The following is a 27927-nucleotide window of genomic DNA, read 5'->3' as shown; positions in this document are numbered from 1 at the left end:
ATTCTACAGATGCAATTGGAAAGATGTTCAAATATGCGCGTGTAATTTAAGGGGTTACAAACATCTGTGTTAAGTAATTTGAAACTACATTCAAATTTGAGCTCATGATTGAATCAAATAGTTTAGAGAATCGAACGCCCATATCAATCACAGATTAGGCAAGAGATATTGGCAAGTCTATGATCAAGCAAGAGGCACTGAGTAGGCATATATATTATGAAGCAAGAGAAACGGACTAGATCTAGATACTATACTAACTAGATACTATCACACAACAGATCCTGACTGGATGCTATCAAGCAAGGAATTGGCGACCATTTCAGAAAAAAAATCACTTGTACATTCTAGGTATGCACCAAAGTGGACCCTACAAGCTTGTTGTCCTGAATGAAACAACGAGCCACACACTCCAGTCATATTTATTCCCAAATATCGCTAATCTGGATTTCCTTAGAGTTAGGTTGACTAACATATGAACTATCAAGATATCAGTAATAATGCTGACTTGTAGTCATAAATTAAACATTGCTCCGGGAAATCATAAAATGCTGTACAAATTGTAGGTATGAGAAATTCACACAGCTAACAATTTCTTTTATTATTAATCAGAGGTACTTAATTCAATCAAGGCGTGTTCACATTAGATTGCTTTTCCATCACATAATAATTATTTTATATGCATGAACTCTTATCAACACAGTACACAATTAATATATTTCGTTTTAACGTTGTGGCATTGTGCGTTCGAAGCATACCAAAGTCCGTTTTTTGTAATTAAACTATCTATGTATTTTGGATTAGTGGTTTATAAATAGCTTGGCTCGTAAAGAAATACGTGGGGCTATTTTTAATGGTTAAAGAATTATGATGTGTTAAAGAGTTAATGTGTTGTGAATTTTAGCTATGCTATTTGGCTTCTATCACATCATATCTGCCAAAATATCTGACAGCAAAACAAATATTTCATGTTAATTGCTTCAAGATATTCATTGATGGAGCATTAGCATGAACTCTTTTACAATATGAAATACTATTAAATAACATAGCTGCAACAATGTCAATAGTCTTGATCCTGTATTATGTTTAATCTATTTTTAAATTTTCTTTCTTTTGAATTATACAATGATTAAAATTCATCAAATCTGTAAATAAAATGCTATAAATACATATTAATTCAAAATAAATATTTGAAATCATTATCACATCATCCCATCTACATATTATTAGGTGTGAACGTAACGCACACATTCAGGTATAAATTTTCACCCTTGAGATATTACTGAAGATCTTATTGGAAATTATCACAATACTTGCAATAGGGAATGTAATATTAGAAATTCAAATCTGGAGTATCAATGCACTTCTATTTCTCTTAAATTATTGAATTTTTGAAAATATTCTTCCTTCGGATTAATTTGTGCTGGCCTTTTTTAACTAAACCGAATAACCCCACTATCTAAAACCGAGAAACGTTACCTTAAGAATAGTGTATCTTAGGTTTATATTGAATGTTGTAATATTTTGTTTATTTATTTTACTGCTAATTTTAGGTACTGGGTTTAAGGGTGGATGGTTTTGTACTTAAACAACCAATGTTACATCACATCGGTTAGGTATTATAAACTCTTACTTTTCCTGAGAATCAAAGTCTACTAATATCTAAAGTAGCCTCGTCTCTCACTTCGTTCCGTTTTGTTTTATTTTTTCAGCTGACTACTGGTTATTTTCTGCATAGCTTACATTTGGATTAACGATATCGGTGCTTCTTGTACACATGTGTTTATTGTATGTCTGGGCGGGTGGTCAAATTGATCAACAAAAATATCCGAGTATTCGAAATATATCCGTAACATTCCTGATTACATTTTATGCAATAAACATGTATAACGAAATGAAATGAAATGAAATGAAATGGGGTTTAACGTCCTACTACAGTGTGCTATGAGGGAAATTTTGCCCGGGCAGCGCCACTATCGCCTACTCTTACATCGAATTCCAACTGCCAAGGGATCTTTTACGTGCATTCCAATGTATACACGGGACCTCGGTTTTTCGTATCATCCGAAGGACTAGACAGCTGTCCTTGCCAGGCCCCCCGTCCTGCATCACTGACAAGGGGGAACCACGCCGGAAAATCTGGATGAACTTTCTCGGCCAATGCAGGGATCGAACACCCGACCTCCAGGATAGCGAGCCAGAGTCTTACCCACTTAGCCACATGTATAACACCACCATCATCCTTTGTGTACTTGAATATTAATTAGTAGAAAAAAACTGATTTAATATAATAAAATAGAGAACTTCAAAGGAAATATATTTTTGATAGGTGAGAGTCGGTGTGCACATTTAACGAAGCAATCAATACTCCTTTAATATTCCATTATATTTAATGGAGAAATATGCCAGAGTTAAAAAGTCTGAAAGGGTCTACTTCACCACAGGCACTACACAATTTATTTAACCAGCCCAGTACCAAGTTAGGCTAACATAGTTTCTATTGTTTTCTCACCCCCATCTTTATAATAATAATACATGTTTTCATTAGCCCAGTTGGAGAACAGTAGTACGTTAAACCCCATATCATTATAATAACAATCCAAATTCTGAAATCGTCTCCATACAAGCACACGTGTTCAATTAATCAATTATTTTATAATATGTTTTACTATGAAGATATAACCTCTTGTGTACGGCTACCTTTAAGAATCAGTAACGAGCTCACTCAAACATGAAAACGACGCAAATAATAGACGGAGATATAATTTTGTCCTCTTAATTTCTAAGTCTAAAGATGAGATGAATGAAATATAATGAAGTTTAACGTCCTACTTTTCTTCTCCGGTTGGGCTAATGAAGACGGGTAAAGTTATATACGCCCGTCCTATTTGACAAGCATATGTTTTAAATTATGATATGCCAGTCGATTACAAAATATGTTAGTGTATAAGAAATTTGAGAAGCTTATGGATGAAATGAACTCTAAACATTTTAATAAACAGGCAAATAAATATATCTAAATTTCCAAGATTGCCATTTTCGATTTATTACAGTATATCGAATATCATTATGGTTAATCTGTTTATCTCGAGGGAAGACTGATGTTAATAGCTTATAAACATGGTAAAATACTTGCTTATTTCCGGTTGCAGAGCTGAGAATGGTTAAAACAGTTGATGAAGTTGGAAGGATTGAAGGGGATTCCCCCACCACGTGGTCGAGCAACTCTTAACTTTAACAGATCTTAATGAGATGTTCCTCTTTGACCCCCATAATTAGATTTGCTCTACAAGTTGAACCTAGATACGATTGCACTTAACATTTTTTTTCATTTGAATGCATTTTGAAAACATCTGTCTCCACAGCTACACAGAAATGAGTTTTAAAACCGGTATTTCAGAACTATATCGGATATAGATTGACAAGTGAATGAAACGACATTAAAGGTGTATGGCTTTATTCTGTGGTACCTTAAAATAGACAAGAACGGTCTAAAAGCACATATCAATGTAATATGAGTGTATATATCGTGAATTATATTCATTTTTATTTCTTTAAAAAAAAATAGGTTATTTCTTATCAATTATGTTGATGAAATACGTGAACTGCAGTCGAAATTGAACGGCAGTCGTTTATGTATGCCTAGTCTATTCTACACGTTGTTTTAAATATGTTGATTGTGAATCGGCCATTACTAATTACTTCTACGTTGTCTGATAGGGTATTTTTTCTTTGTTTATTACATATGGCACCCGAAACATTACATAACACGACTCGTGTATTGCTTTTAAAATGTTTCTTAATATTAGATACTAGGATCCCATATATTCTCGGCATGATAACAACATCAATATTGATTTAAATGGGCCAATGCTGAATTTTAATTTGTGTTTTTAATTCGAACATTATAGACAATATTGAGTTATGTGTTTAGCTCCTTTAATGATATTACATAAACGGGCATGGAATATAGTAGTAACATATAAAGCACTACGAGACCGATAGTACTCTTAGTTCTATAAACTAATAATATTTTTGAAACATGGCGAGTACGTCTTCCCACGACCCATATCAAAACACACGTCATTGATCAATTCTCCAACTTATTTAGTAGGTACACTTCTGTGTCTCTTGAACACTGTCAATTTTCAGTATCTTTATATGAAATTAACCAAGTAAAAAATACATTATATTGGTGTGGCTATTCGCACAGAAATACAATTACACCTATGTTGCGATAAATCATATTTTTTTTTTTAAATCCGTACTAAATAGATATGTGCAACGACAATAATATTTAAACGACTTGAGCGATATACCGAAATAGAAATGTTCCATTGAAAAGAATTTTTTCATGAAGTAATTTAAAATAGAATCATATTGGGTTGTGTTTTTGTTATTTTACAGCCCATTACACAACTGAATTCATTTTTTAAAAAGCATGCTGAACAGAAAAATAATTGGTATTTGAAACATTATGATCTGTATTAAAATATATTGACCTTTTGTAATGATAGCCAAGGAAGACAAACTAATAATTAACAAACAATTTAGATCCAATTAATATCTTGTGGATGACTAGAGGACATATTAACATGGAAATAGTACGCCTGAGCAATGGCACACGAATCTAGTAAGAATGCCGGGCCTACCTATTTAATGAAACATTATCTTTTAGTAATGGCACGCGATGACAGATAAGAATCCTTGTTATTTTCTAAATTAATCATATTTTGGAATCGAGTTTCCTTCCCGTCTCATTGAGAATCAAAGTGTAATCATGCATTAAGTGATAGCTGGTATGAGATTTGACCCAAATACATATAATTATGATATGACAGCGCGTGGATTGCACGCTACATGCGTTTCAATGGTTAATGTGGAATATGTTTTTTCATATGAGAATTGGTTTTAATGTGTATCTTCGTGCTGATAATAGCTTTTGATAATTAATGAAATACGTATTAGAATGTTTATTGAAGACGTGTTGTACGGCATCAACTGTACCTATTCGTGTATGAATATTATTTTTTAGGTAACGATGATGCACTTTTGTGATAGATATTCAGAGATCTTTTAACAGCGATGGCATTGATATTTAGCGAAGGGGAACTGGTTTGGTAGACAGTGTATTACATTAAGCTACCTTTGGCCGATTGAGCCAAAGTTAAGACAATTTGTCCACGCTTAAGTGAGTTTCATGTAGCTTGCCTTTTGCACAATGTCATATTTTGGATAACAATGATATGAATTAGATAGCAACATAATAACTGTACCTAGTCAATATATACACTGTTAGCATCAGTGTCTTGCATACAAAAACCGTGGTTACGAAAGCAAGTGGAACGCATTTACAGTTTGAGTGCAATAAACATGTCGACAATATGTCAGTGCTTTCAAAGAAATTCTAAGAATAGTCTATCTGATATAATGGTTAAAGGACCGAAGCTATAGAGGACAACAGTTTCAGAACCAAATTTTGTCGGTGTTCGCAATTATTCATAAACAATATTTATATAATAATCAGAGTGTTTGTACTGGAATTTAATTTCTAACAATAAACCCTTTGAGGTTGGTGAATAGTTATATCAAAAAGACTTTGGACAATATTGTGCAGGTGGTCATTAAAATCGGACCTACCATAGATCCGCAACCAATAAGGTAGGTGGATTAATACATATATTGGGTCAATATATTTTTTGGTGTAATTAACGATTTTAACGTAGTATAAACCATATTTAACTTGGGTTTACCACAATCGAATAATGAATGGCACCATAAAGCATAATGACAGAAAAAAGTCAATATAATAATAAAGGCCCTTTTGCAATTAACTTTAATTTAATACCATGTGCCTTCGGCATTGGTTAATACGATTCTTTTGAAGATTGTGATAACAATCTGATTTACTTCTTTCGTCCACTCTAGAAATAAACCTGAACGTTATAATTTATTAATATCGTTGATACAAGCACCAGAAATCAAAGACTCCGTTTCATAATAAATCGTTGACTTCAATACTTAATTAACTTTTACTTTATGACAGGGTTCCATGTAACAATGTATTGACTTTATTAATGCTTGTAAGCGAGTGTTTGGCCCTTGCAAAAATGTATGATGTGTATAGCTAGGTTCTGTTATTCAAAGCTGTAATTTTAGCATCGTGCCAAAAGGATCTTGATGGGTAAAATATATAGCTTGATGAAATGAATAGTATAAGTTACAATTTAATAAGAAACAATGCTATACAGATAATAATCAACCATTCAATGTAATGAAGGGGGGTGTGGTGGATGTCCGAATGATTAGCACGTGCGCGCTGTGTCATGAGGTCTGCCATTGAGACAACTAGTGTGGTTTCGATTCCCTGGTTGTACGTGGCAAGCCTCGTGGGTTTTCTCCAGGTCCTCCGGTTTCCTCCGTTAAACCCCATTTCTGTCTCTTCCCGTCTCTCTCTCTCTCTCTCTCTCTCTCTGATGAATCATATCGTATATTTGGTCGTTGTAAATGCACATTAAAAAAAAGTAAATCGGTGAGCAACTACAACAAGATAGGATAAATCAGTAAAACCATGATGACATGTAGTACACATATAAATCTTATGTCTGGTTAGTGTACGCTCGTGCACTAACCTGGTTGTCCCAGGTTCGATCCTAGTTTTGGCTGAGAAAATTCATAGAGATTTTCAAGCCTGGGTTTCCCTTGTCAGCTGGGCATCGGAGAATGCCTGGTAAGGAAACGGGTGCAGTCCATCGGACGTTAAACCCCATTCCGTTTTATTTGTCTTGAATAAATGCACTGATATAGTTTTCTGTATTTTTATTTTATATGCACAATTGTTTTATTATGTCGATAATATTGGACAGCGTATGGGTATGTACAATTGTGTGTTTTTATATAATTACATTGTATACGAGAACGTAGCCTACATGGTATACAAACAATTGTTTTCTGCAACTCTTGTAACTATACATCATAACGTTGGACGTCTAAATATACGCCCAGCATCTTTGTTTCAGTTCAACACACTTCATGAAATGTATTTCTACAAATAAAACAAAGTGTCTAAAAATATGTATAAAGTCGTCAATTTAAATCCATGTTTTGCATTATATTACCAAAACAATGCTTACAATAAGTATCAACAGCTCATTAACGATTGCTACATAAGACAGAATTTATAGTCGATTAATGGCGTTTGTTGTTTTATTTTGGTTCTACTAATAGATCGATTGCCGATCAAAAAATCTTTCGATTAATCTGCAAACAAACTTGGTAAAATAGCCATAACAATTATCAATAATTGCCATCTTGTATAGCAGTGGTTAATGAGCTGTTGATGCTCGTATCCACTGCAGCAATAATATGCCTTGGGACACAAAATATTATGACGCGTGAAGTAATGGTTACGATTTCTAAATTTAAGTTGTACACTAAACGCATGACAAACTCGAGGAACATCAAAATGTTTGAGGAATACCTCGACTTTTTGAAAATAAGCAACTAGTTTGCTGTGCGTGTTATATATCTATTCAACGTTCTCTTGTCGTTTAGGTACATTTATTATTGTCTTGTAGAACATTATGTTTCTGTGGGGTTTCTTTTTTCTCTCTAGGTCGAGCTATTCTTGTAATATGTTATTTACTACTGTATGTCTACATTTATTACTTAACAATAATATGTTATTATCTACGTTGTGTCTGGCTTTGTAAAAAAATAACTATGTTATAGTAACAACTACTACCTGGTATAATGCCCAGAATCAAATGTAGCTAAGGAGAAAGAGAGAAAAATGGCGTTAACCTCCACCCCATAAAGAAATAGGTCATATGGTGCAGTATGATTTCAATAATTCGCTTACGCGTAGGGGTCTTTAGCACTGGGAGAAAACCTCAGGATCCAGAGAAAACTACTAGGTTAGATAAGCAACCCACTCCGTGACACCAACAAGTGTGGGATCGAAACCACGCCACTTGAATCAATGGCAGACCATGTGACCTATACCCCTCTCTCCTCCCTTTAGAAGTGAAGACACTATTGGGTTATTTTATATTATGTATATATACGGAATATAACGTATTTCAGGCTAGTAAATAGTTTTGATGCCACTTTCATGGGCCTAAGGTGATTATTTGGCGAAACAGACCTTATGACCTATAGCTCCCCCCCCCCATATGAAGTAAAGATACCACTGGGTTATATTACTGAGCGCCATGGAAAACGCATCACTTAGTTTTTCGTATAACAAAATGATCCTGTAAACATATCTTATTTATTTTGCTTCTTATTGTAAACAATATTCAAATGGGAACACATCAATAACAACACATTTGTACACTTATGGTTGTTTAATCTGTAATCAACGGTACAAAGTCGGAGGGGTCAAAACCAAAAGTACGACACAGATGTCAGTAGCGCGTGTGTCCTCCACGGGCTCTTACACACGCTGTGCAGCGACGTCGCATGGAATTAACCAATGTTTGAAAGAAGGCCTGGGGCAAATTGTTCCATTCTAAAGCAGCAATGGTGTGCATCTGTGGTCTCCGATACAGACGGCGTCCAATTTCATCCCAGACATGTTCTATCGGTGCCATGTCCGAGGACATGGCTGGCCAGTCCAAGACATTGATGTTGTTAGCAGCCAGGTAGTCCATACTAAAACGGGCGGTATGCGGACGTGCATTATCCTGTTGGAAGTGCTGAAGTTGTGGGTGCGCTCGAAACATCGGAACAACAATTGGTTGCAAGACATAATCACGGTAGGCTACAGCATTAACGCGACCCCTGCAAATGTGTAGGGCGGTCCGGTGATGAAAAGTGAAGCCTCCCCACACCATTACACTTCCCCCACTCAATCGATTCGTTTCGAAGACGCAGCAGTCTACAAGACGTTGCCCAAGACGTCTCCACACACGTTGATGGCCATCAGCGTGATAAAGATGAAAGCGACTCTCATCACTGAAGAGCACACTTTGCCAGTTTACTCTTCTCCATGTCTGGTGTCCTTGAGCCCATATCAAACGCCGCTGACGGTGATGATCCCTGAGGATAGCTCCAACATAAGGTCGTCGTGCACGGAGTCCTACTTCTCTTAGAAGACGTCTTACGGTGTTGGCACTTACTGGTCCTTGTCTTCCGACGACTGCTGAAACTGTTCGAGTCGCTGGGCGGAATCTGTCACGCAGATGAGTGACCCAGATTTAGCGGTCTTGGGCCTGGGTTGTAACGCGTTGTGGACCAGGACGTTGACGGTCACGTGTTGATCCAGTAACTCGAACACGTTCCACCAACCTTACAATAGTGGACTGATGACAAATGAAGTGTCTGGCAATAGCACGTGTAGACATGCCAGCCCGGGACATTTCCATGGCTTCATTCCGTTGATTTTCAGTAAGTCTCGGCATCTCTAGCTCGATTCCTTCACACGTCCAACAACAAATTACGACAGATTGACGTTTCACAGTTCATGTACTGCACATTAAGTTGAAAACATGCTTTTAAAGGGCTCACACACAATGCTGCACGTGAATATTGGGTTTTTCATGTGCATCTCGTGCAATATTTTTTTGTGCACACGGGCCGATATTTTTTGCGTTTGGGAGCATTGTGTGAAACAATAGTTCATAGTATTGCATAATATTATACATACAAAACCACCTAGTAATAAAATATTTGGGAAAAAAAGTGATGCGTTTTCCATGGCGCTCGGTACATATCAAGTATATTTATTAGTATACAACATATGCCAGGCTAGTAAACAGTTCTGGTGCTTCTTTCATGGGCCTAAGATGATTATTTGGCGAAACATTGTTCTACAAAGTTGTCAATTTCAGAAAAATCTATTGCACATTCTCCTAAAATGTTTTGCTTCAGTAGTCTCCATTTCAGTATTGCTTTAATGCCCCTGAAAGTGATTCGCACGATATTGTAAAAGTTGAATTTCTAACATTTAATATCAGTTCAAAAATGGTTCCGTTCCTTTCAATATTTACAAAAGATATGATGAAGCGATATACCATCGCTCTGTGTAAATGGTACACTTTCCTTTTTCTATTTTCTCTCTTCTCGATACTTTTTCATGGCTGACAAAACTTATCGACATTTCTTCGAATTTGAACCTTCCCACAATTTGCAATCTACGGTAGGCTAATCGCCAATTAACAAGTTTGTAAAAGTCACGATATTGTATACCCGTTGACCGCCATCTTAACATTTAAGTGAAATTTAATAGATGGATCTGTTTGAATCCAAGCCGGGAGATTCCTTTCAGTACTTACCAAGATATGTTGAATTGAAATTTCATCGATCTATGCCCTTTCGCTCTATGTAATAAGGGGTCACGGTGGCTAAGTGGGTAAGACGCTGGCATGCTAGCCTGGAGGTCGGGTGTTGGATCCCTGCATGTGCCGAGAAAGTTCCATCCAGATTTTCCGATGTGGTTCCCCTTCCCAGGACGGAAGGCTTGATAACGACAGCTGTCTAGTTGTTCGGATGGTACACATTGGCGTGCACGTAAAAGATCCCTTGACATTTGGAATTCGATATAAGAGTAGGCCGTAGTGCCGCTGTCCGGGCAAAATTTCTTTCATAGCACACTGTATGGCGTATGCCCGTCTTCATTAGCCTAGCTCGGAGCAGAACAGTAGGACGTTAAACCCCATTACATTTCATTTCATTTCAATGTAATAAGTCCGATATTTTTATGGTAGCCCAGGACATTATCTAGCGTCCGTATTTTGATTTTTTGTTTAATTAAACGTTAATTGATCTATCTGAGTACATACTAGCGTGGATTAAACCGTGATATGAAATTTTCTTAAAAATGCAAATCACGCAACGTTTCTTTAAGAAATAAATTTCGCCAGAAAGGATGGATTTTATGAATCAAGTATATTATAGTGATGACAATGCCTTTAATGTAATTTAATGTTTGGAAATATCGTTGCCACTCGCTGATTTGATTTATTCTACAAGTCCACGTGGTTTTACTGACACGGGATTCCTTATTAGCATCGCCTTCGGAATTAAATGATGTATTGCAGGTTTGAACATTTATTCAGACACTAATTCCTTCATCATGTACAGAATGGATTTCGGGATCATTTAATACAAAAAATATAGTAAAGACATCTATCATGCTTCTTACGTGATAAAGGGTCTCTATGAAGTTCTACAAGTGCTCTTCTAGATGTCATTTTAACTGGATATAGAGAATAATTTACAGGACTTCTCTTATGTATCAGCAACAACATATGGCTTCTTGTCTCTACTCGCATTACACCATCTGTTCCCACAAGGGTTAAAGTCTACGACAGCTTTATAAATATTGTATTACAGAATCTCCCTTTTTTATCTTTTAATAACCTCCCACGTGAACAACTGGGGAATACTCATATCATCATCTGAATATCATTAAAAAGACATTTCAACGGGATATTCGAGTCCCAATTAATCTTAAAGGGCGTATGACTCTATTCTTTGAAACCATAAATGGATCTAAAAGCACATATTATATTCAATTTTTAAAACAATTATTGTAATTTCTATAATTATGCTCGGGGAAATACGCGAACAGTCCAAATTGAACGACAATCATTAACGCCCAATTGGTCCATTTTACACGTTTATTATTATTACTTTGTCGTTTCTGAATCAGCCATTACTAATGTTTTTCTTTGTTCATAACATTTGCGCAAGAAACATCAGAGTACACGACTCGTGTACTGATTTTAAAATGTCCATTGTGTCTTAAATATTGGATATTAGGATCCCACATTTTCACAGCAACATATAATCATCAATTTGGATTGAAATAGACCAATATTGAATTCTAATTTGTGTATATAATTTCGAATATTATGGAAAATATTGAAGTTAAAGATCTAGCTACTTTAATACATGTAAATACACACAAGCTGATCCAGGGATTGGAACCTTGGAGTCTGGTTTATAACAAATTTGAGCACCTCCTTACTAACAAGAAGCAAATGACATATTCAATGAGATTGTATGGAGGATTGGGAGAAATTGTCGAAGTATGGAGAATCTAATGAGAAGCTTCCATAAACAGATTTTCGTGATTGTTTGTAAATATTCACATTTTAGAATTTACCCGACATTCAACAGTTACTCATTAGGTTGTAGTTTTCAATTTTCTTCTAAACTTATGGAGCCACGTTGGCTCAATGAGAAAGACGTTGGTTCGCTAACCTGGGGGTCCCCTGTTCCATCCCTGTGTTGACCAATAAAGTTAATGGGCATGTTTCCATCTTGGTCGTGCATGTAAAAGAATCCTTGACAGTTGGAATTCGATATATAGGCCGTGGTCTGAAATTTCTAGCTAGCTTGCTTCTGTTTCTCCGTTCCGACCATTTTCGGGTGGAAAAAAACTACATCATCTAATTCTTCTAGTATTACTTTGTAGTGTCACCCAACTTTTCTTGTATCAATTCTTTGACGTTTGATAGAAAACGTAAATTAAATATGGGCTTACTTGTCAATGTGCAATGGTATTTGAATTTCGCGGTGACTCGGTTTAAACAGATCACGTGACATAATTGGCCAATCAAACATACACGACGAAAAATTCAACAGGTCATGTGGTGAAAGGTCACCTGCTCTTTGTTTACGTTTTGATATTAACGGTACATGGCGGAAAGATAGCTAAAGTAAAACTGCATAGCTCGAGTACATTTTGTTATAACACTGAGCTAAAACCGTTCACTGCGACAAGATGGTAAAAATTGAAGGTATGTGCTAACCAGTGGATCAAATTAGATGGAAATGTGCCGGAGACAAATGCCGATTTGCTGGACAAAGCTGAATCAGAAATCCAGTCAGGAATGTGCAGACAAAACTCTCACTGGACTGGGGTATGGCAGAGGCTACTAGGCCTACTTATCACATTCCACGTTACCAAACTGTGTATGAAACATTATCACGATTCCTAAATTGTTGAAGAAAGTGATGTTTAGAAACACGCAGCCAAAAAAAAAAAAAAAAAAAAAAGAGAAAGATAATAAAATAATAGGTCTGGTTAATTTGTTTAAGGGGATCGGATCATATCTTAACATTTTCCCCATTTTCTTGCAAATGCAAGCTGATGAAGATATTCTCCCAAATGCATGACAACCCAGACCAAGGACTACTCCGCCCAAGACCACTCAGACCAATAGAGAAGTCCACTCAGTCAAAGACAGAAGACCACTATGGTTAAGACTGTGTCATCATTATTGAGGTGAAATACAATGTGCAGTACTCATACCAAACAAGTTGTTATGGAGAGAGAGAAATGGGGTTTAACGTCCACTCGACACGAACTAGGTCATTTTGGGACTAACATATGGTTTAATTTTTTTATTTCAATAATTCGCTTGCGCGTAGGGATCTTTAACAGTGGGAGGAAAGGGGAGGACCCAGAGAAAACCCACGAGGTTGGACAGGCGACCCTACTCCTTGTCACGTACAACCTGGGATTCGAAACCACGCCTTTTGACTCAATGACAGACTTTATGATACAGTGCGCACGTGCTAACAATTCGGCCATCCAACCCCAATGTTATGGAGAAAATTAGAACCGAAATAGATGAGTTGGTACAAGTGCACTTACTTTTTTTGAAAAAAATATGTATGAAGAATTATTTCTGCCTTTGCATCACCAGTCAAAAAGGGGGCATATTCTGGCGCATTCCTCCCAGGTTGCCTGACTGTAGCTGTGGAAATTTAAACCCCTCTTGTTAAACTCTATTGAACAAATGACAGGGTTAGGGTGACTAGAGATCAAGCACCAAACAAAATTTTCAATGTGAATGTAAATCAAGCTGCATTACACTTTTACAGATAGATCAGTAATAGATGTACTTGTTACAAGTGAAAACTTTCTTGTATGGTTTTGTGTATATTGTTCGAATATAAAAGTGACAGCCAAACATATGCTGACAGTGACATTGATTTTAATAGTGATGATGATATTGATGAAATTATGTGAGTAGGCCTACACCTGTATACATGTATTTTTGTAAGCGGTTTTTTAATATTACATATTTTAAATATGTTTTACTTGAATGTACTGTACATGTCAATAAATTTTCATATTATATTTTGTCACTTTATGCTTACTATATGTTTTTATTTTACTTTTTTATTCTAATTCATTTCCGACGGTTTCCCCTTGTCAGTGGTGCAGGCGGAGGGCTGACAAGGCACAAGGACAGCAGTCTAGTCGAGGTCCTGTGTATACATTGGTGTGCACGTAAAAAGATCCCTTGGCAGTTGTAATTTGATATAAACGTAGGCCATAGTGCTGTGCCCAGGCAAAATTTGCTTTATAGCACACTGTATGGCGTATATGCCCATCTTCATTAGACCATTTCATTTCTAATTCATTTTACTAGAACCATTTTACTTAGGTAATTACTGTTTGTTTTTCTCTTATATGTACTTTTATTTACTGGTTGGTATATATCTTTCAATTTTGTACAGTGTATATGGGCACAAGACCTGATCTCTGTGTAAATACATGTATTCTGTGAATATAAGAACCTGAACAGCACATTAGAAACCGTTCTCCAGTATTACTACACTTTAAAAAATGATGATGTTATTATTATTATTATATACATTTTTCATTAATACTAGTGGTGTATGGTATTGTTGTGTACGAGGAAATTTATATAATTGCATTTGTTTATTTTTTTAAATTTCTTTCTTTAAATAAATGTAATCTTAAACTCTCTTATAGGGGGTTGGGTAGCCGAATGGGTAGCATATCATAAGGTCTGTCATTGAGTCCACTGGCGTGGTTTAGATTCCACGGTTGTACTTGACAAGAAGGGTGGCCTGTCCAACCTCATGGGTTTTCTCTGGGTCCTCCGGTTTCCTCCCACTGCTAAAGACCACAACACGCAAGCGAATTATTGGAATAAAATTGAACCAAAATTACCTAGTTTGTGTCGAGTGGAAGTTAAACCCCATTTCTCTCTCTCTATACTCTTATAATAAGTCTATTGTTTTCTCGTTTTAAAAAAATAGTAAAATTGATGAAGGTGAATTATTATTAATTGTATCGATCAGATCACATGGTATTATTATTTTTGTTTTTTCTTAGCATTATATATAATTATAAGACGGAACCAGTATTTCAAGCATGCCAAAATCGTTTTCATCTGTATTAAGTATATATTTCTTTTGGATATTGTTTCACTGAAATAGTTTTGAAGAAATACTTGTTTCCAGAAAATAAAAGATTCATTCAATCATTGGTGCTATTTCCTAATTATTGGCCATATTTATGCCACAGATCAGGGGTAAGTCGTCTTTACCGTGTCAATGCAACATTTAACAGGTGATATTATCCAGTAATCCCGGCATATTTGCAGAGAAATTCTCTCAGACAAATGTAAACAATCCAACGTGTTCCGTCTCATAAAAGGTATTCACTGGTCTATTTATGGCTATTGACCCTTGACCTATGACGATCTTTGCTTTTATGGTTTCTGATTGGCTTAGAATTTGATTTTTTCACCCGATTATGGCTACACTTGACAAATATAGTTCGAGACGTAATTCAAGTGCAAGACGTATTGTGCAATGCATCGGAACAGAAAAGTATGCGACAGTGACGGCCTACTGGTTAAATTATGTAACAAAGCGTCAGATTTTCACCCGGAATTTGCTGGGACGAGATGAAACGATTTTCGGGGCTAAATCACAGCCTAATAAGAGTAGACCGTCGCGCCGCTATCCGGGCAAAATTACCCGCATCGAACACGATATGGCGTATTCAATAGGCAAGTTGGAGCAAAATAGTAGGACCTTAAACCCAATTACATTTCATATTACTTCTCTCCTTATACTATAATTTGACATTTTAATTTCTCAACATAGTACGTCTTAAAGTCAAGTTAATTCACTGCACACGACCCCTACTGTAATTTTACTGGAAAGTTGCTCTTTATGTATCTATATAATGGGTGCCTCAGTCCGCCATAACGGTTTCTACAATTCTATGTTGGCAATATACGTTTAAACGTAGAAGCAGCAAGCTCTTTTAGAAGTTAAAACCGTCTAAACATCGTATTGTGATAAGATATTCTTAATTAAAGCATAATTGTACTAGTACTTATAAAAAAGAACAACCGTTTGCTTAACAAAATACGCCCACTTTTTGCAGGAGATGGGCAGAGAACAAGCTAAAGAAAAAGTCATAATCCAGGAAGTTATGCACAAGTATCGAAAGGAACCCAAATTCGAACTCAACCTTCATTATGGTGTAATGTTTTTTTATAAATCGGATAAAAATGATGACATCTAGAGAAGGATTTGACCGACTGTGTTAAGTGGACTGTACCCAAAAAATATTTTACAAAGAAACTCTCGGGCTATAAATACTTTCAAGTCTTGATGTGTGTGGAGAAATAATCGAAATGTGGACGAAAAGAAAATTCTGAAAGATATCTTTGACATGGATAACCGATCTAAATTTGCCGATAAGTACGCCGTCTATTGCAATGCTGAATGCATCAACGTCATATGAATCAAATGTATCAACCTGGGATGACGTCATACCAGGTTTATAAGAACCGAATATATCAACCTATGATGACGTCATGACAGGTTGATATGAGATATAACATCTATGTATATCAAAGAAAAAATTATCGCCAGTTGCATATATACTTTTACACTATATGCGTACAGGAGGATGTTATTTTGTCGGACAGTTTCTGTCGAATTTTCACGAAATTTGAAGTCAATCGTCATTATGGTGTAACGGTGATATATTTGAAAGGTTTTTAAAATCGGATAAAAATAATGACCTCTAGAAGGCCCACAAGCTAAAAAAAAGAGCGATTTTTCGTACAGTCAGGGCCTATAATCCAGGAAGTTACGGTCCAGTATACGGGAATATCAAAAGAAACCGAGACCTTTGTGTTATAAACATACGTTTTAAGTTTCATCAAAATCGGATAAAAAATTGTGACCTCTAGAGTGTCCACAAGCTAAAAATGTGATTGATTGTTCGTACACTAAGGGGCCATAATCCAGGAAGCTACGATCCGATATGCGAGAATATTGAAAGGAACCGAGATCTATATTTTAAGTTTCGTTAAAACCGGATAAAAATTGTGACCTGTAGAGTGTCCACAAACAAAATGTGAACGGACGGACGGATCAACCCTCGGACAGACGGACATCAGCGACGACAATATGATTCCACGTGGAAATGTGGGCATATAAAGACCCCAATGGGACAATGCCTATATGAACACTAGGCAATTTTAAAATTATATATCTTGTAGTCTAGTCATCAATTGTCTTATAAAGCCCTTGTAATGTTCTTGTAATTAATCGAAGTAGTTACTTTAACGTGTAGTAATTTGGATGACTTGAAATAATTTGAGATATTTAGCTATCGTCTCATTCTCTTGTAACGATATATTGAAAGACCGTTGTAGACCACAAGAAAACTGTTAAATCCTTCCAAGGTATACGGTTACCAATTAACAACTTAATAGATCTATTTTGATAAAACACCTGATACTCTTCAAAACTCTTAATTTTATGTCTACGAAAAGTAACAGTTTACCACAAAAGTAATTTGCAGTTTATCCCGTTGTGTCTGGAAATACGATCTATAGTATATTGCTAGTCATTTAATGTCATGCAACGGAAGAGGTGGCCTATACACCTTGGGGCTCCAAATTTGAACAATATCCGTTACATGTATTTCATTTCTTAAATCAAGCTCTCTTTCTTTGCCATTAAGCTCCATTGTATAAAATATTAACAGAGATAGAAAATCGAAAAATCTCACGGGAACAGGCCCGTAGCTAGCGGGTGAGGGGGGCACGTGGCTTTATGGGTGCCTCGCTAATCATGTCGTTATATATGAGGCGCCCCGAAATGGTGAGGCGCCTCATAATGAATCATGCGATTAACACAACAACTTGATTAATGGGGCGCCCCAAAACGCTGTGATATGTGATCTGTAGGGTGCCTTATCCCGGAAATTCAGTCAAGCCGCACTCTAACCCGATTCGGAACTTTTCGTTTGTCCCACACAAATTTTATAATGTTCATATCAAAATATCATAATACACCATTATCGCAAATTCAGCCTCAAAATTTAAACTTTCCGTCATTTTCATATTTCCTCCCCTCATGTGCAAACTCTATTTTCCAAAATTCTCTTGGGGGAGAGCACATTAGACCCTTCTACACGGTGCCGTTCGCCGTGGCCTATCACGTGTAGGTACACTGGCGCCCATAGAAGCCCCATCGGCGCCCTTGCCCTCCCAACACTTTTGGACTAGCTACGAGCCTGCGTAAATAGAATAGTCCCATGCTCTCTACTTACCCGTTATATGAATAGCCATATTGTATAACATATTAGCAGAGATGAAAAATCGAAATATTTCTGACAAAATTCACGTAAAGGGAAAAGTCCCATGCTCTCTCCTTCCCTTCTGTATGAATAGCCATATTTCTAATTGGGAGTCTTAAGATACTTATTTCAACGGTCTTCAACCCCCTCAAATCGATAATTATAAAAACGAAAATACTTTCCATCGAAAAAAGGGTCACGAAATACAATCGTTGAATTATGATCGAAAATTATATGCAAAAGCACCTGGTCAGACAACTGTGCTATTTTGCTTGTACACTTTCTACTGAGTTTAATAAAGCAGAACAACATGGCAGGGGTTTAATTATACATTAACCCTTGTGGGTGCACGTTGAGAGAATCACATAGCGGGTATCATATGGACCCCAGTTATAATTCAAACTTTTAACGTACAGATATATTCGAATTAAAAGGCATCAGTGAGGTTTTTATTTCCACTCATATTTGACATCTGAAAAACAACTAAATTATTATCCAAAGACATTTTAGTGACATATGGAAAAGATATAACAATTCTCAAAAAATTGCTATTATGTGTACTATGTGATAAAGTGGTTAAATGGTAATTCACGCTTGATGAAAAAAACCCCATTGAATATTTGGGATTCATCATTTCATTTTTGGTATATGTAACATGCGGATGATAAAAAAGCGTATAGTCTCACATACGCAATATGGTATCAGGCAGCAAACGCATTAGCAAAATCCCTACTGTGAGTTATCATAACACTAACACAGTTATATGGGACAACAATCACTGGTTTATCTTATACACAAAGAGAGAGAGAGAGAGAGAGAAATGGGGTTTAACGTCCACTCGACACAAACTAGGTCATTTCGGGACTAACATATGGTTTAATTTTATTTCAATAATTCGCTTGCGCGTAGGGGTCTTATACACAAGCACGACGTTTTGGTTTGTAAATTATCAATTAGGGGTCCGACTGGACCCCACGTTCATGTCAAGCGTTCGTATTGATTTGCATGTAACATAACTCTGCATGTGGGAAGCAGATGAATACTGACATGTTCGCTACGTATAAAAATGTATACGATACAAAGTCATTATATTTTAGAGAGCAGTGTCCAGTCGAAAGGTGAGGACGAAGAGTTTGTTTTTAATTACTATCCGTGGCGTTTTAATGAACTTTTTATACGATATGAATAACAGTCCAAAACAGCCATTTTCATAGACAAATGTCGGGATAACGAGTTTCAAGAATACGCGTAGTCTTAAGTCAGGATGCAAGATTTAATGCACAGCATTTCTGTTCTCAAACAAAAGGTTAGAACAAACGAGAGAACACTACTAGCGTAACGCTGTTCCGGTGATAATGAAGAAACTTCTATAACAAGATGGCGTTGTTGAAACATAAAATCTGTAATTCAAAGCAGGAAGCGATTTTACTTCAACGATAAGTGATTTATTTAGATTTCTTGAAATATTAGCCAAACATCTCAACAAACGTGAATATATCTTTTTTAATTAAATACTAGATTGGTCGGAGTTAACGACCTGCCTCTATTCTATGTTTGATTGTATATTGGAAACTGTTATTACGTATGTGGGGTTTTCTTCAGAAGCAGGGATATAAATCTAATTTCTTATCAAAGATTTATTTATTTCTCCCATATGATGCTTTGTTTCAGTGTTCAAAGGCGATCGGGGCCATTGACAGATGCGAAGGGGTGGGGGGAGGTGGTAAAGCTACTTGACCTAAAATGTTCTTTGTCACCCTAATTTTTAGAATGAACCAATCATTAACTAAAATGAGCTTTCCACGCACCTCCACTTAAGCATTATAGCATTCAAAACGTAAACCGCGAGCGATTAAATTTTACAATTATATTAACATGTTATATGGTCTCATTCTCTGATGTGTGTGCCCGAAAAAACCTTTCATTATTCATTCCTTCATTCATCATACATTTAATTCGCTTCTCTAATAAATGAAAATGGTTTATTTAATGCCAGCTGTCCCAAGATACCACATGGTACAAAAGACAAAACACTTAGCTGCTTTAAAACATTGTATATACCAATAGAGATCAAACGGTATTAGTGTAGGCCATGGTATGTACATATACATGTATGTAGTTATTTAACAAAAACTTGTATAATCCCTATCTGACATATATTGAGACATATGATCGTATAGATTTTCTACTAGACACACTGTTACAGTATAAATATGGTGAGTTTATTCGCTATTGATTCTAGTGACATCTGGTGTCAAAATAAGTTGCAGCAGTTAATAGAAAACTAGTTACTTTATATGGAAAACCAAACAGCTCTTTATTCAGTGTTCTTAATTCTTTGTTCTTGATTCATAGTCCTTAATTCTTTTTTTTTCATTTCTTAACGTATTTCGACATTTGTAGACTAAAATTAACATTTGTTTCTTAAAATCAATATTTGTTTTACAAACCAGACATTTGTCATATCAGATTTGTAAATTGTATTTTGATTTAATTTAATTGCAGTTTAATGTAAAGATAGCATTTATTTTAGGAAATCAAAAATTTAGCCTACATTTACATTTCGTCATAGACATACGACGAACACAAATCTCCAACAACAAATTTTTCAAATACAAATCTCCAATTACAAATCTTGCAAAACATTTCTCCAAAACCATTTCTCGAAATTCATTGAACCGGAACATTATGACGACATAGGCGAAAATTGCAAGATTTGTATTTGGGGATTTGTATTTGGAAATTTGTTGTTCGAGATTTGTTTTTCATTGTATGTCTATGATGAAATGTAAATGTAGGCTATTTTTTGATTTTCTAAAATAAATTTTATATTCATATTAAAAATACAATTAAATTAAACAAAAATACAATTTACAAATCTGATATGAAAAATGTGTGATTTGTGAAACAACTATTGATTTAAGATAAAAAAATTTAATTTTAGTGTACAAATGTCGAAATACGATAACAAATGGCGACATAAAAATTTAGGACTATGAATAAGAACTAAGAATTAAGAACTAAGAATTAAGAATACTGAATAAAGAGCTGTTTGGTCTTCCATAACTTTATAATGTATTGGATGTCTTAACCTAACAAAGGATTATCAGATAACCCCTGTTAAAAGATGTCATTGCTGATTAGGTAACGTTGATATTTTATATATTGGCTCCATTTCTCGAACAAATATAGTTATTAGTCTCTCTCGAATACCGGACTGCGAATGAAATCACCAAAATAAATAACCTTATACACAAGGTGACAACCTTTTTAACCATGTCGACATTTTTCATCTTACGGTTCCTTACATTAGGGCATGGCGAGCTGCTGTAGCTTAGTGAGAAATCACTGGCACGCTAACCAGTAGATCCCACTCCTCTATATTATCCAGCGCTGAGTACACTTGTCAATGGTATAGAACGGAAAGCCTGGCATAGAACAGTGCGTCTATTCGTTCCGGTGGGACGAAAACCGAGGTCCCGTGTACACATTGGCGGGCACGTAAAATAACCCTTTCAAGTTAGAATTCGATATAAGATAAGGCGTTACCGCCGCTGTCCGGCCAACATTTCCATAACAGCAGACAATACATGACAAATGGTTCAGAATAATAGGACGTTAATCCCGATTTCACTGCATCTGTATTCGGGGCTATTATAAGAAAAATCTGAATGGATAAACATACAGATTGAAATAACAGATAATGCTTGGCGAACTAATATCTAGATCAAAATGATAATTATCAACAATGTTTATTTCATCAATTAAAATACACAGATAATGTGATAGCATCAGATTGCTTAAACCTGTGATTCGTTACACTCTTACCGTTAAAATTATCCACATATTTATTAAATTATTTAAATTACATTATTGCGAATACAAGTTAAATTACTTAACTAGATAACAGCTACAGAAAAAAAAAATCAGTTATCTGAAACATTCAATTACGGTAAGGCAGAAAATCGACATGGACTTTGAGAGTTTTGAAGACCGATATGTACTGTTGATGTTATTTGTTGTAAGGTAAATTGAATAAAAAAAAAGGCAAACATTTCAATTAATCATTACAAAAACGATGGAAAAATTAACGAATACAAAAATGGTGGTGTATAATTGAATTATGAGAATGAATTAATCTGATAGCAAACGCTACTGAAACCTAAAAAGCGTAAATATCACTTTTCTTGCCGGCGCTAATATTTGTATTTAATACCAACGACAAATAATCTTTATATGATATTGTATCAGTGATTATTCTATTGTCTTTGTATTTTACGTAAACGAAACAATCATCTATTTTTTTGTAATCTCCTTGTTTACCAATATGCAAAGGTAAAATCCAGGATTTCAAATTTGTTGTCATTAGCGGATTTACCCAGTCGATTTCAGCATTCAGTGATTTTAAGTGCCGAAATATCAAATTTGGTCAACATCCAAGTTTTCCTTTCAGATAGGCTGCTGTGTGGGCGTATTTTCACGCTTTGCGTGGCTATCTTATACATTGTTGAAAACCCGAACTAATAAAATTCACCATAAATTATGTCTATTAGGAGCATGGTTGACTTAACTGAAATACCTGCTAAAACGAAGCAATTGGACTGCAACTGAATCTATTTACGATTTCAGGTGGTGGTCTTTGAGACTGAAACATTAGTAAATTATTGAGAAATTGAGTTAGAATGGTACAGATTACAAATGAATAACACATTCAACAATTTAGAAGACGGGGTTAATAGTTAATATTAGTGCGTATGTTACAGACAATAAATGATGCTCTAGTCTCCTGTTGAGAGGAAGATAATGTATATTTAATAAAAAAAGAACATAGCAAAGGTGATATAAAAAATCTACGAAAACGAGAAGTAGAGGTTAGAAGATAATAAATGCGTTGTAATACATGTACCTAGCAATAAATGATAGCCTTGGCTCATACCGAGATGGTTTTGGCGTTAAGGTATTATTTAAAATCGTTTCAACTGTCACGGAAGGCAATAAAAAAACTATGTTTATGGCGTTGGGACATCTTTAAATATCCATTTCATTTAAAGGGATATAGGCGTGTATTACTGCTGTGTTTAATGGGTCAATTCATGGCAACACAAAGACTGACGTTGAATAATATCCAAATATGAGCAAGTCCCTAGCGTAGAACTCGATTTAACTCAGCAGTTAATGATCTATATCTGTAACCACAGGGTACCGAGTTGATCCTTACTCTAGCTGGGTGGCACAGCCCTCTACTTTCAAATACTTGTGTCACTTTGGGACAGCCGAATAATGTAATGTAAGTTATAAATTCCAAGAACCAGACGAAATTTGTTGCAAATTACATTAGTTCAACGCAGGTAAAATGGGCGACTTTGATTACCCATATACTGTAAATTCCAACTATTCTCAGAACTTATTTAACACCAAGCTCTCTTGTTTTAAATCTTTGGCCAATAAACTTTGTAAGAGTAATATTTGGAAATGGCAAGGAGAACATACGTTGTTAATGTTATTGTACCACACAGCCCTAAATCAAAAGTGTAATACCCTAACCCAGTATTTCTGTTAATGCCCCCTTTAATTTGTAATAGTATACGGTAACATGGTCACACACTCTGTAATTTCCCTTCATTAAAACACATCAAACGACAGTGTTCTTTATTTATTTCAGCATAACAACGAACATATTTATAATATTATCGCCAGAATACGCAAGTTAAAATTTATTTTAAGGGATATAAAATGCATTTTTGTCGCAATAATCATATTGGAATCTGATATTGAATCTGCTATTTCCTCGCGTAGAACAAATTTTAAAGGTTGTTATTACATTACATGTAAAGCTTGCCACATAACTGTTTTATAATCTGTCATTTTCAAGAATTTATTTATAATATTAGGCGATGTTTTCGATTTTATTTAGGTACTCATATATTTCAAACGTAAAACAAAACTACACAACAAACATTCTTAGATCTCCGAAAATAAATATTCTTTAAGTGGCATTTAGCGATCAGGGAACAAATTAACAGAACACAGTTTTTATGGGATACAATCACTAGTTTGTTCTAAAAGCACGACGTTTCGACAAGTATCCTCTTATCGTTATCAAGCTCGATAACGATAAGAGGATACTTGTCGAAACGTCGTGCTGATAACGATAAGAGGATACTTGTCGAAACGTCGTGCTTTTAGAACAAACTAGTGATTGTATCCCATAAAAACTGTGTTCTGTTAATCCGAAAATAAAATATCCAAATAACACTTTTCATAATTAGATTTGGGACATACATCACTACAGAAGAACTTTCATTCTATTTTTTGCATTACGCCAAATTATTTTTCATAAAATATTACCCCTTTGGGTTTTGGAATTGATTCTAAATAAATCGAATTTTTGCCCGTCAAAAATTATTCTCTAGTGCATGTGCGTTGTTTTATAAAATATGGCTTGCTGTTCATTAGATTTGTTCAAAGATTTTATTGTTTGTGGCAATAAAGTCATACTATAAATTTTACAAACCAATAGCTGCTTTAGTTTTTAAAATAACCCACTAAAACAGTATTGGTTGATACTATAAGTTTGCACAGTGTTATAGTGGATTTAATCAATTCCGTAACAAAGTAAATGCGGGATAAACTGCACATTGTTTTTTAAATTTCCATTATTTCATGGGTTCTTAAAATGTGTAGCCCTAATTAAATCAAAACTAAAAGCAATATGAACTGGTTTTTTTCTTGATAACATGAATATCTGACATGATTTAAACCCCTTTCTTTACAAAATTCCAAATTTTATTGGATTCTGAAATATACTTCAGTATATATTTTTTAAAAGCCCAGTACAAACACCAACAGGTTAAAATCCGTAATCAAAAGTTCAGCTGGTTAATTTCATTATTTTGAATGATATATTGTTAAAATTAGATCTGTACTACCATTACTCTCTATGATGAAGCATACTAGGTGACAGTATCTAGGCGACCACTATTTTGGAGGGGATTTAGGATAGGTAATGCAACCCCGTTTTACTTCTGTATGTGAATTAGACTACTGGCCACTTCCGATCGAACTGATATAATCAATGTAAAACATACCTGTGAATCCCGAATTGATCTCGAGTGCAGAAATTCCACAGATATCATTTAGCTAAAGTTGATGCCTAAGCAATTTTCATGTTCAGAAACTGCAGCTAAAATATTTTGAAACGATGTAAAACATAATGAACCGTTTAGTTTCGAACCTACACATATCATTTTTTTTCTAGCAAATTTTGATGGACTTATTTATACAATACTGATAGTGTGACACAATACAGTACGATGACTGTTGGACGATATCAATATCGAACCGTTAAGTACATTAATTCAATTGAGTCTGTCTATAATAATCTAAGAGCTGTTTGTTGAGGTTTCTTTAGAACTATTCCAGTTCTTTCAGTCAATAAGTCAACCTTATTATGACTCCCGTAAGACAAATATAGACGTTTTGTTTAAGTCGTTATTCCAAACCCCATTAAGTCTTTGACAAGCCAAAACACGCAATAGACTTTCTTCTAATGAGTTAATTCCCAAGTTGCTTATATCATTGCTCAGATACACCACATTTTTGGATTACTGTTTTTTCTTATGGATATGAAAAGTGTCGATTGTAACGGAACTGAAATATCTTTAACAATCTATTTCTAAACGACTTGATTAACAGAGTGATGCGAATAAAACAAGTCATTCATATGTATTGTTTCCCCGTTTATAATGTTGTGCACGAGTGTTTGTTAGCTGAGTTTAACGTCCACTCAACACAAACTAAGCTATTTCGACACTAATATGGTATATTTTAATAATTTGCTTGCGCGTTTGGGATTTAACAGTGGGAAGAAAATGTGGGATCCGGAGAAAACCCTCCGGTTTAGGCAAGCGATCCCACCCCTTGTCACATACACAATTCTAAATGGCAGACCTTGGTATCTAAAGTGCACGCGTTAGACCATTCGACCACCCAATCCCACTCTTTTATAGATATCTAGATAATATATAATATGACAAAAGCGATCAAGGGCAACAATACGTGGATTTGTTACAATTTGAAAAAGCGGTTTTCGGGCAATAATATGGATAACAAGATGTGAAATGGTAACTTTAGATGCTGTTCGTGCAAAATTCCCCAACCCTCAATATGGCCAAACTATAGCGCTGATGAGAGGTTAAACGTCCGTTTTGCTTACAAAGGGAAAAGGTTGTCTTACTGATTATTTTCATTCTGTATTACTTTGTTACATGTTAAATACACAAGTTTAGTAATTTCATTTCCAATCCGTCTTCGTGTTTAACATTACAACAATAATTGATTCCTTTAGTTTCTTCAGTTCCTTTTAACACATCCAGAATTGGTCTTAAAAGGTTTGTCTCTTAAAACAGTATTTGGTAAAGTGAGAGAGCGTGTTTGGATACAGTTTAAAAGTGTGATTTTTTTTTAAAACAGATAACAAAACTATGTGTGTTGGTTAAAGACGTTAGCAAGCTTTGATGGAAAATCGAAAGATGTACAAATGAGCCCTGAAATTAGATTTGACACGTACATGTACCCATTTTAATTTCTACATCTTAATGTCCACTGATGCTTGTTGAACAAAATTGTTAATGCTTTAAAAACATATTGTTCTATCACGCTTCATTTGGGCACGTAATAATTACAACTTACATAGTTAAAAGAATGAGATGAGTGACCTTTGGCGTCTCGTAAACATAGTATTAAAGTTATTTTGAAACGCTTATTTTTCTTCTAATATCACGTGTGCAATTCTGGCTTAATCATTTCAGCAGCCTTAGCCCCTGAAATGTAACTCTATGATTTAGTAGCTACGCGAACCCAACAAATAACTGGAAAGTGGTATTTTATTCCAGGTAGAAATAGGTCTGATAATATTAGTGTGGGAAATAAGATTATTCCAGAAAAGTTTGCAAACACTGTTATACAATGGGTTTCCATTGTCTAGAGACGAAAGTGTAACAATCCGTTTCCTTTACATGAATAGGTATCCCATTACTTGAAGTTCCACATCCACTTAGATAACGCCAACAACTGTTTTTAAATGGTCGTAATATGATGGTTTGCTCATGGTCGCCGAGTGTTCCTGTGTGATGTGTTCGCATTTTTAGACAGAGAACAGACATCACGTATATTGCGTACGCCCCCCACCCCCCTCCCTGTCATGTCTTATTGTTTTGTTGCATTAATAATGTAGTCAATCCCTGATGAAAAAGATGATCACTTTCGATGTCAAGCTCAGAAATTCTAGACCAATTTATTTTTCAACTATTTGCTTTTAGTTCTTTTGATGATTGTTAAGACAATATAGTTAAATGGAGTATAATTTGTCGTGTAGACGTTTTGTTTGATAAGTTTTTTAATAAGTTAATTGTAAAGATTATGTCATGCGTTGGATATATTTATTATGAGTTAAATACCAAAGTCCTACAAATTTGGTCAAGTGCAAGAGTTAATTGTAAAGATTATGTCATGCGTTGGATATATTTATTATGAGTTAAATACCA

The 27927-nt window shown here is 35.2% G+C and overlaps 1 long non-coding RNA gene across 1 annotated transcript in view; it reads left to right on the top strand.

The window, feature by feature from the left end:
• Window positions 1-5303: 5303 nt before the first annotated feature.
• Window positions 5304-27927, top strand: part of LOC126817578 (uncharacterized) — a 135422-nt gene continuing 112798 nt past the window's right edge. The window contains exon 1 of the long non-coding RNA XR_007679055.2: window positions 5304-5658. This is a non-coding gene — a long non-coding RNA (uncharacterized LOC126817578). The remainder of the gene's footprint in view (window positions 5659-27927) is intronic.

Source organism: Patella vulgata, chromosome 4, assembly GCF_932274485.2.
Source record: "Patella vulgata chromosome 4, xgPatVulg1.2, whole genome shotgun sequence".
Lineage (NCBI taxonomy): Eukaryota > Metazoa > Mollusca > Gastropoda > Patellidae > Patella > Patella vulgata.
Note: the sequence above shows the minus strand (reverse complement) of the source record. Positions and strands in the feature narration are given on the sequence as shown.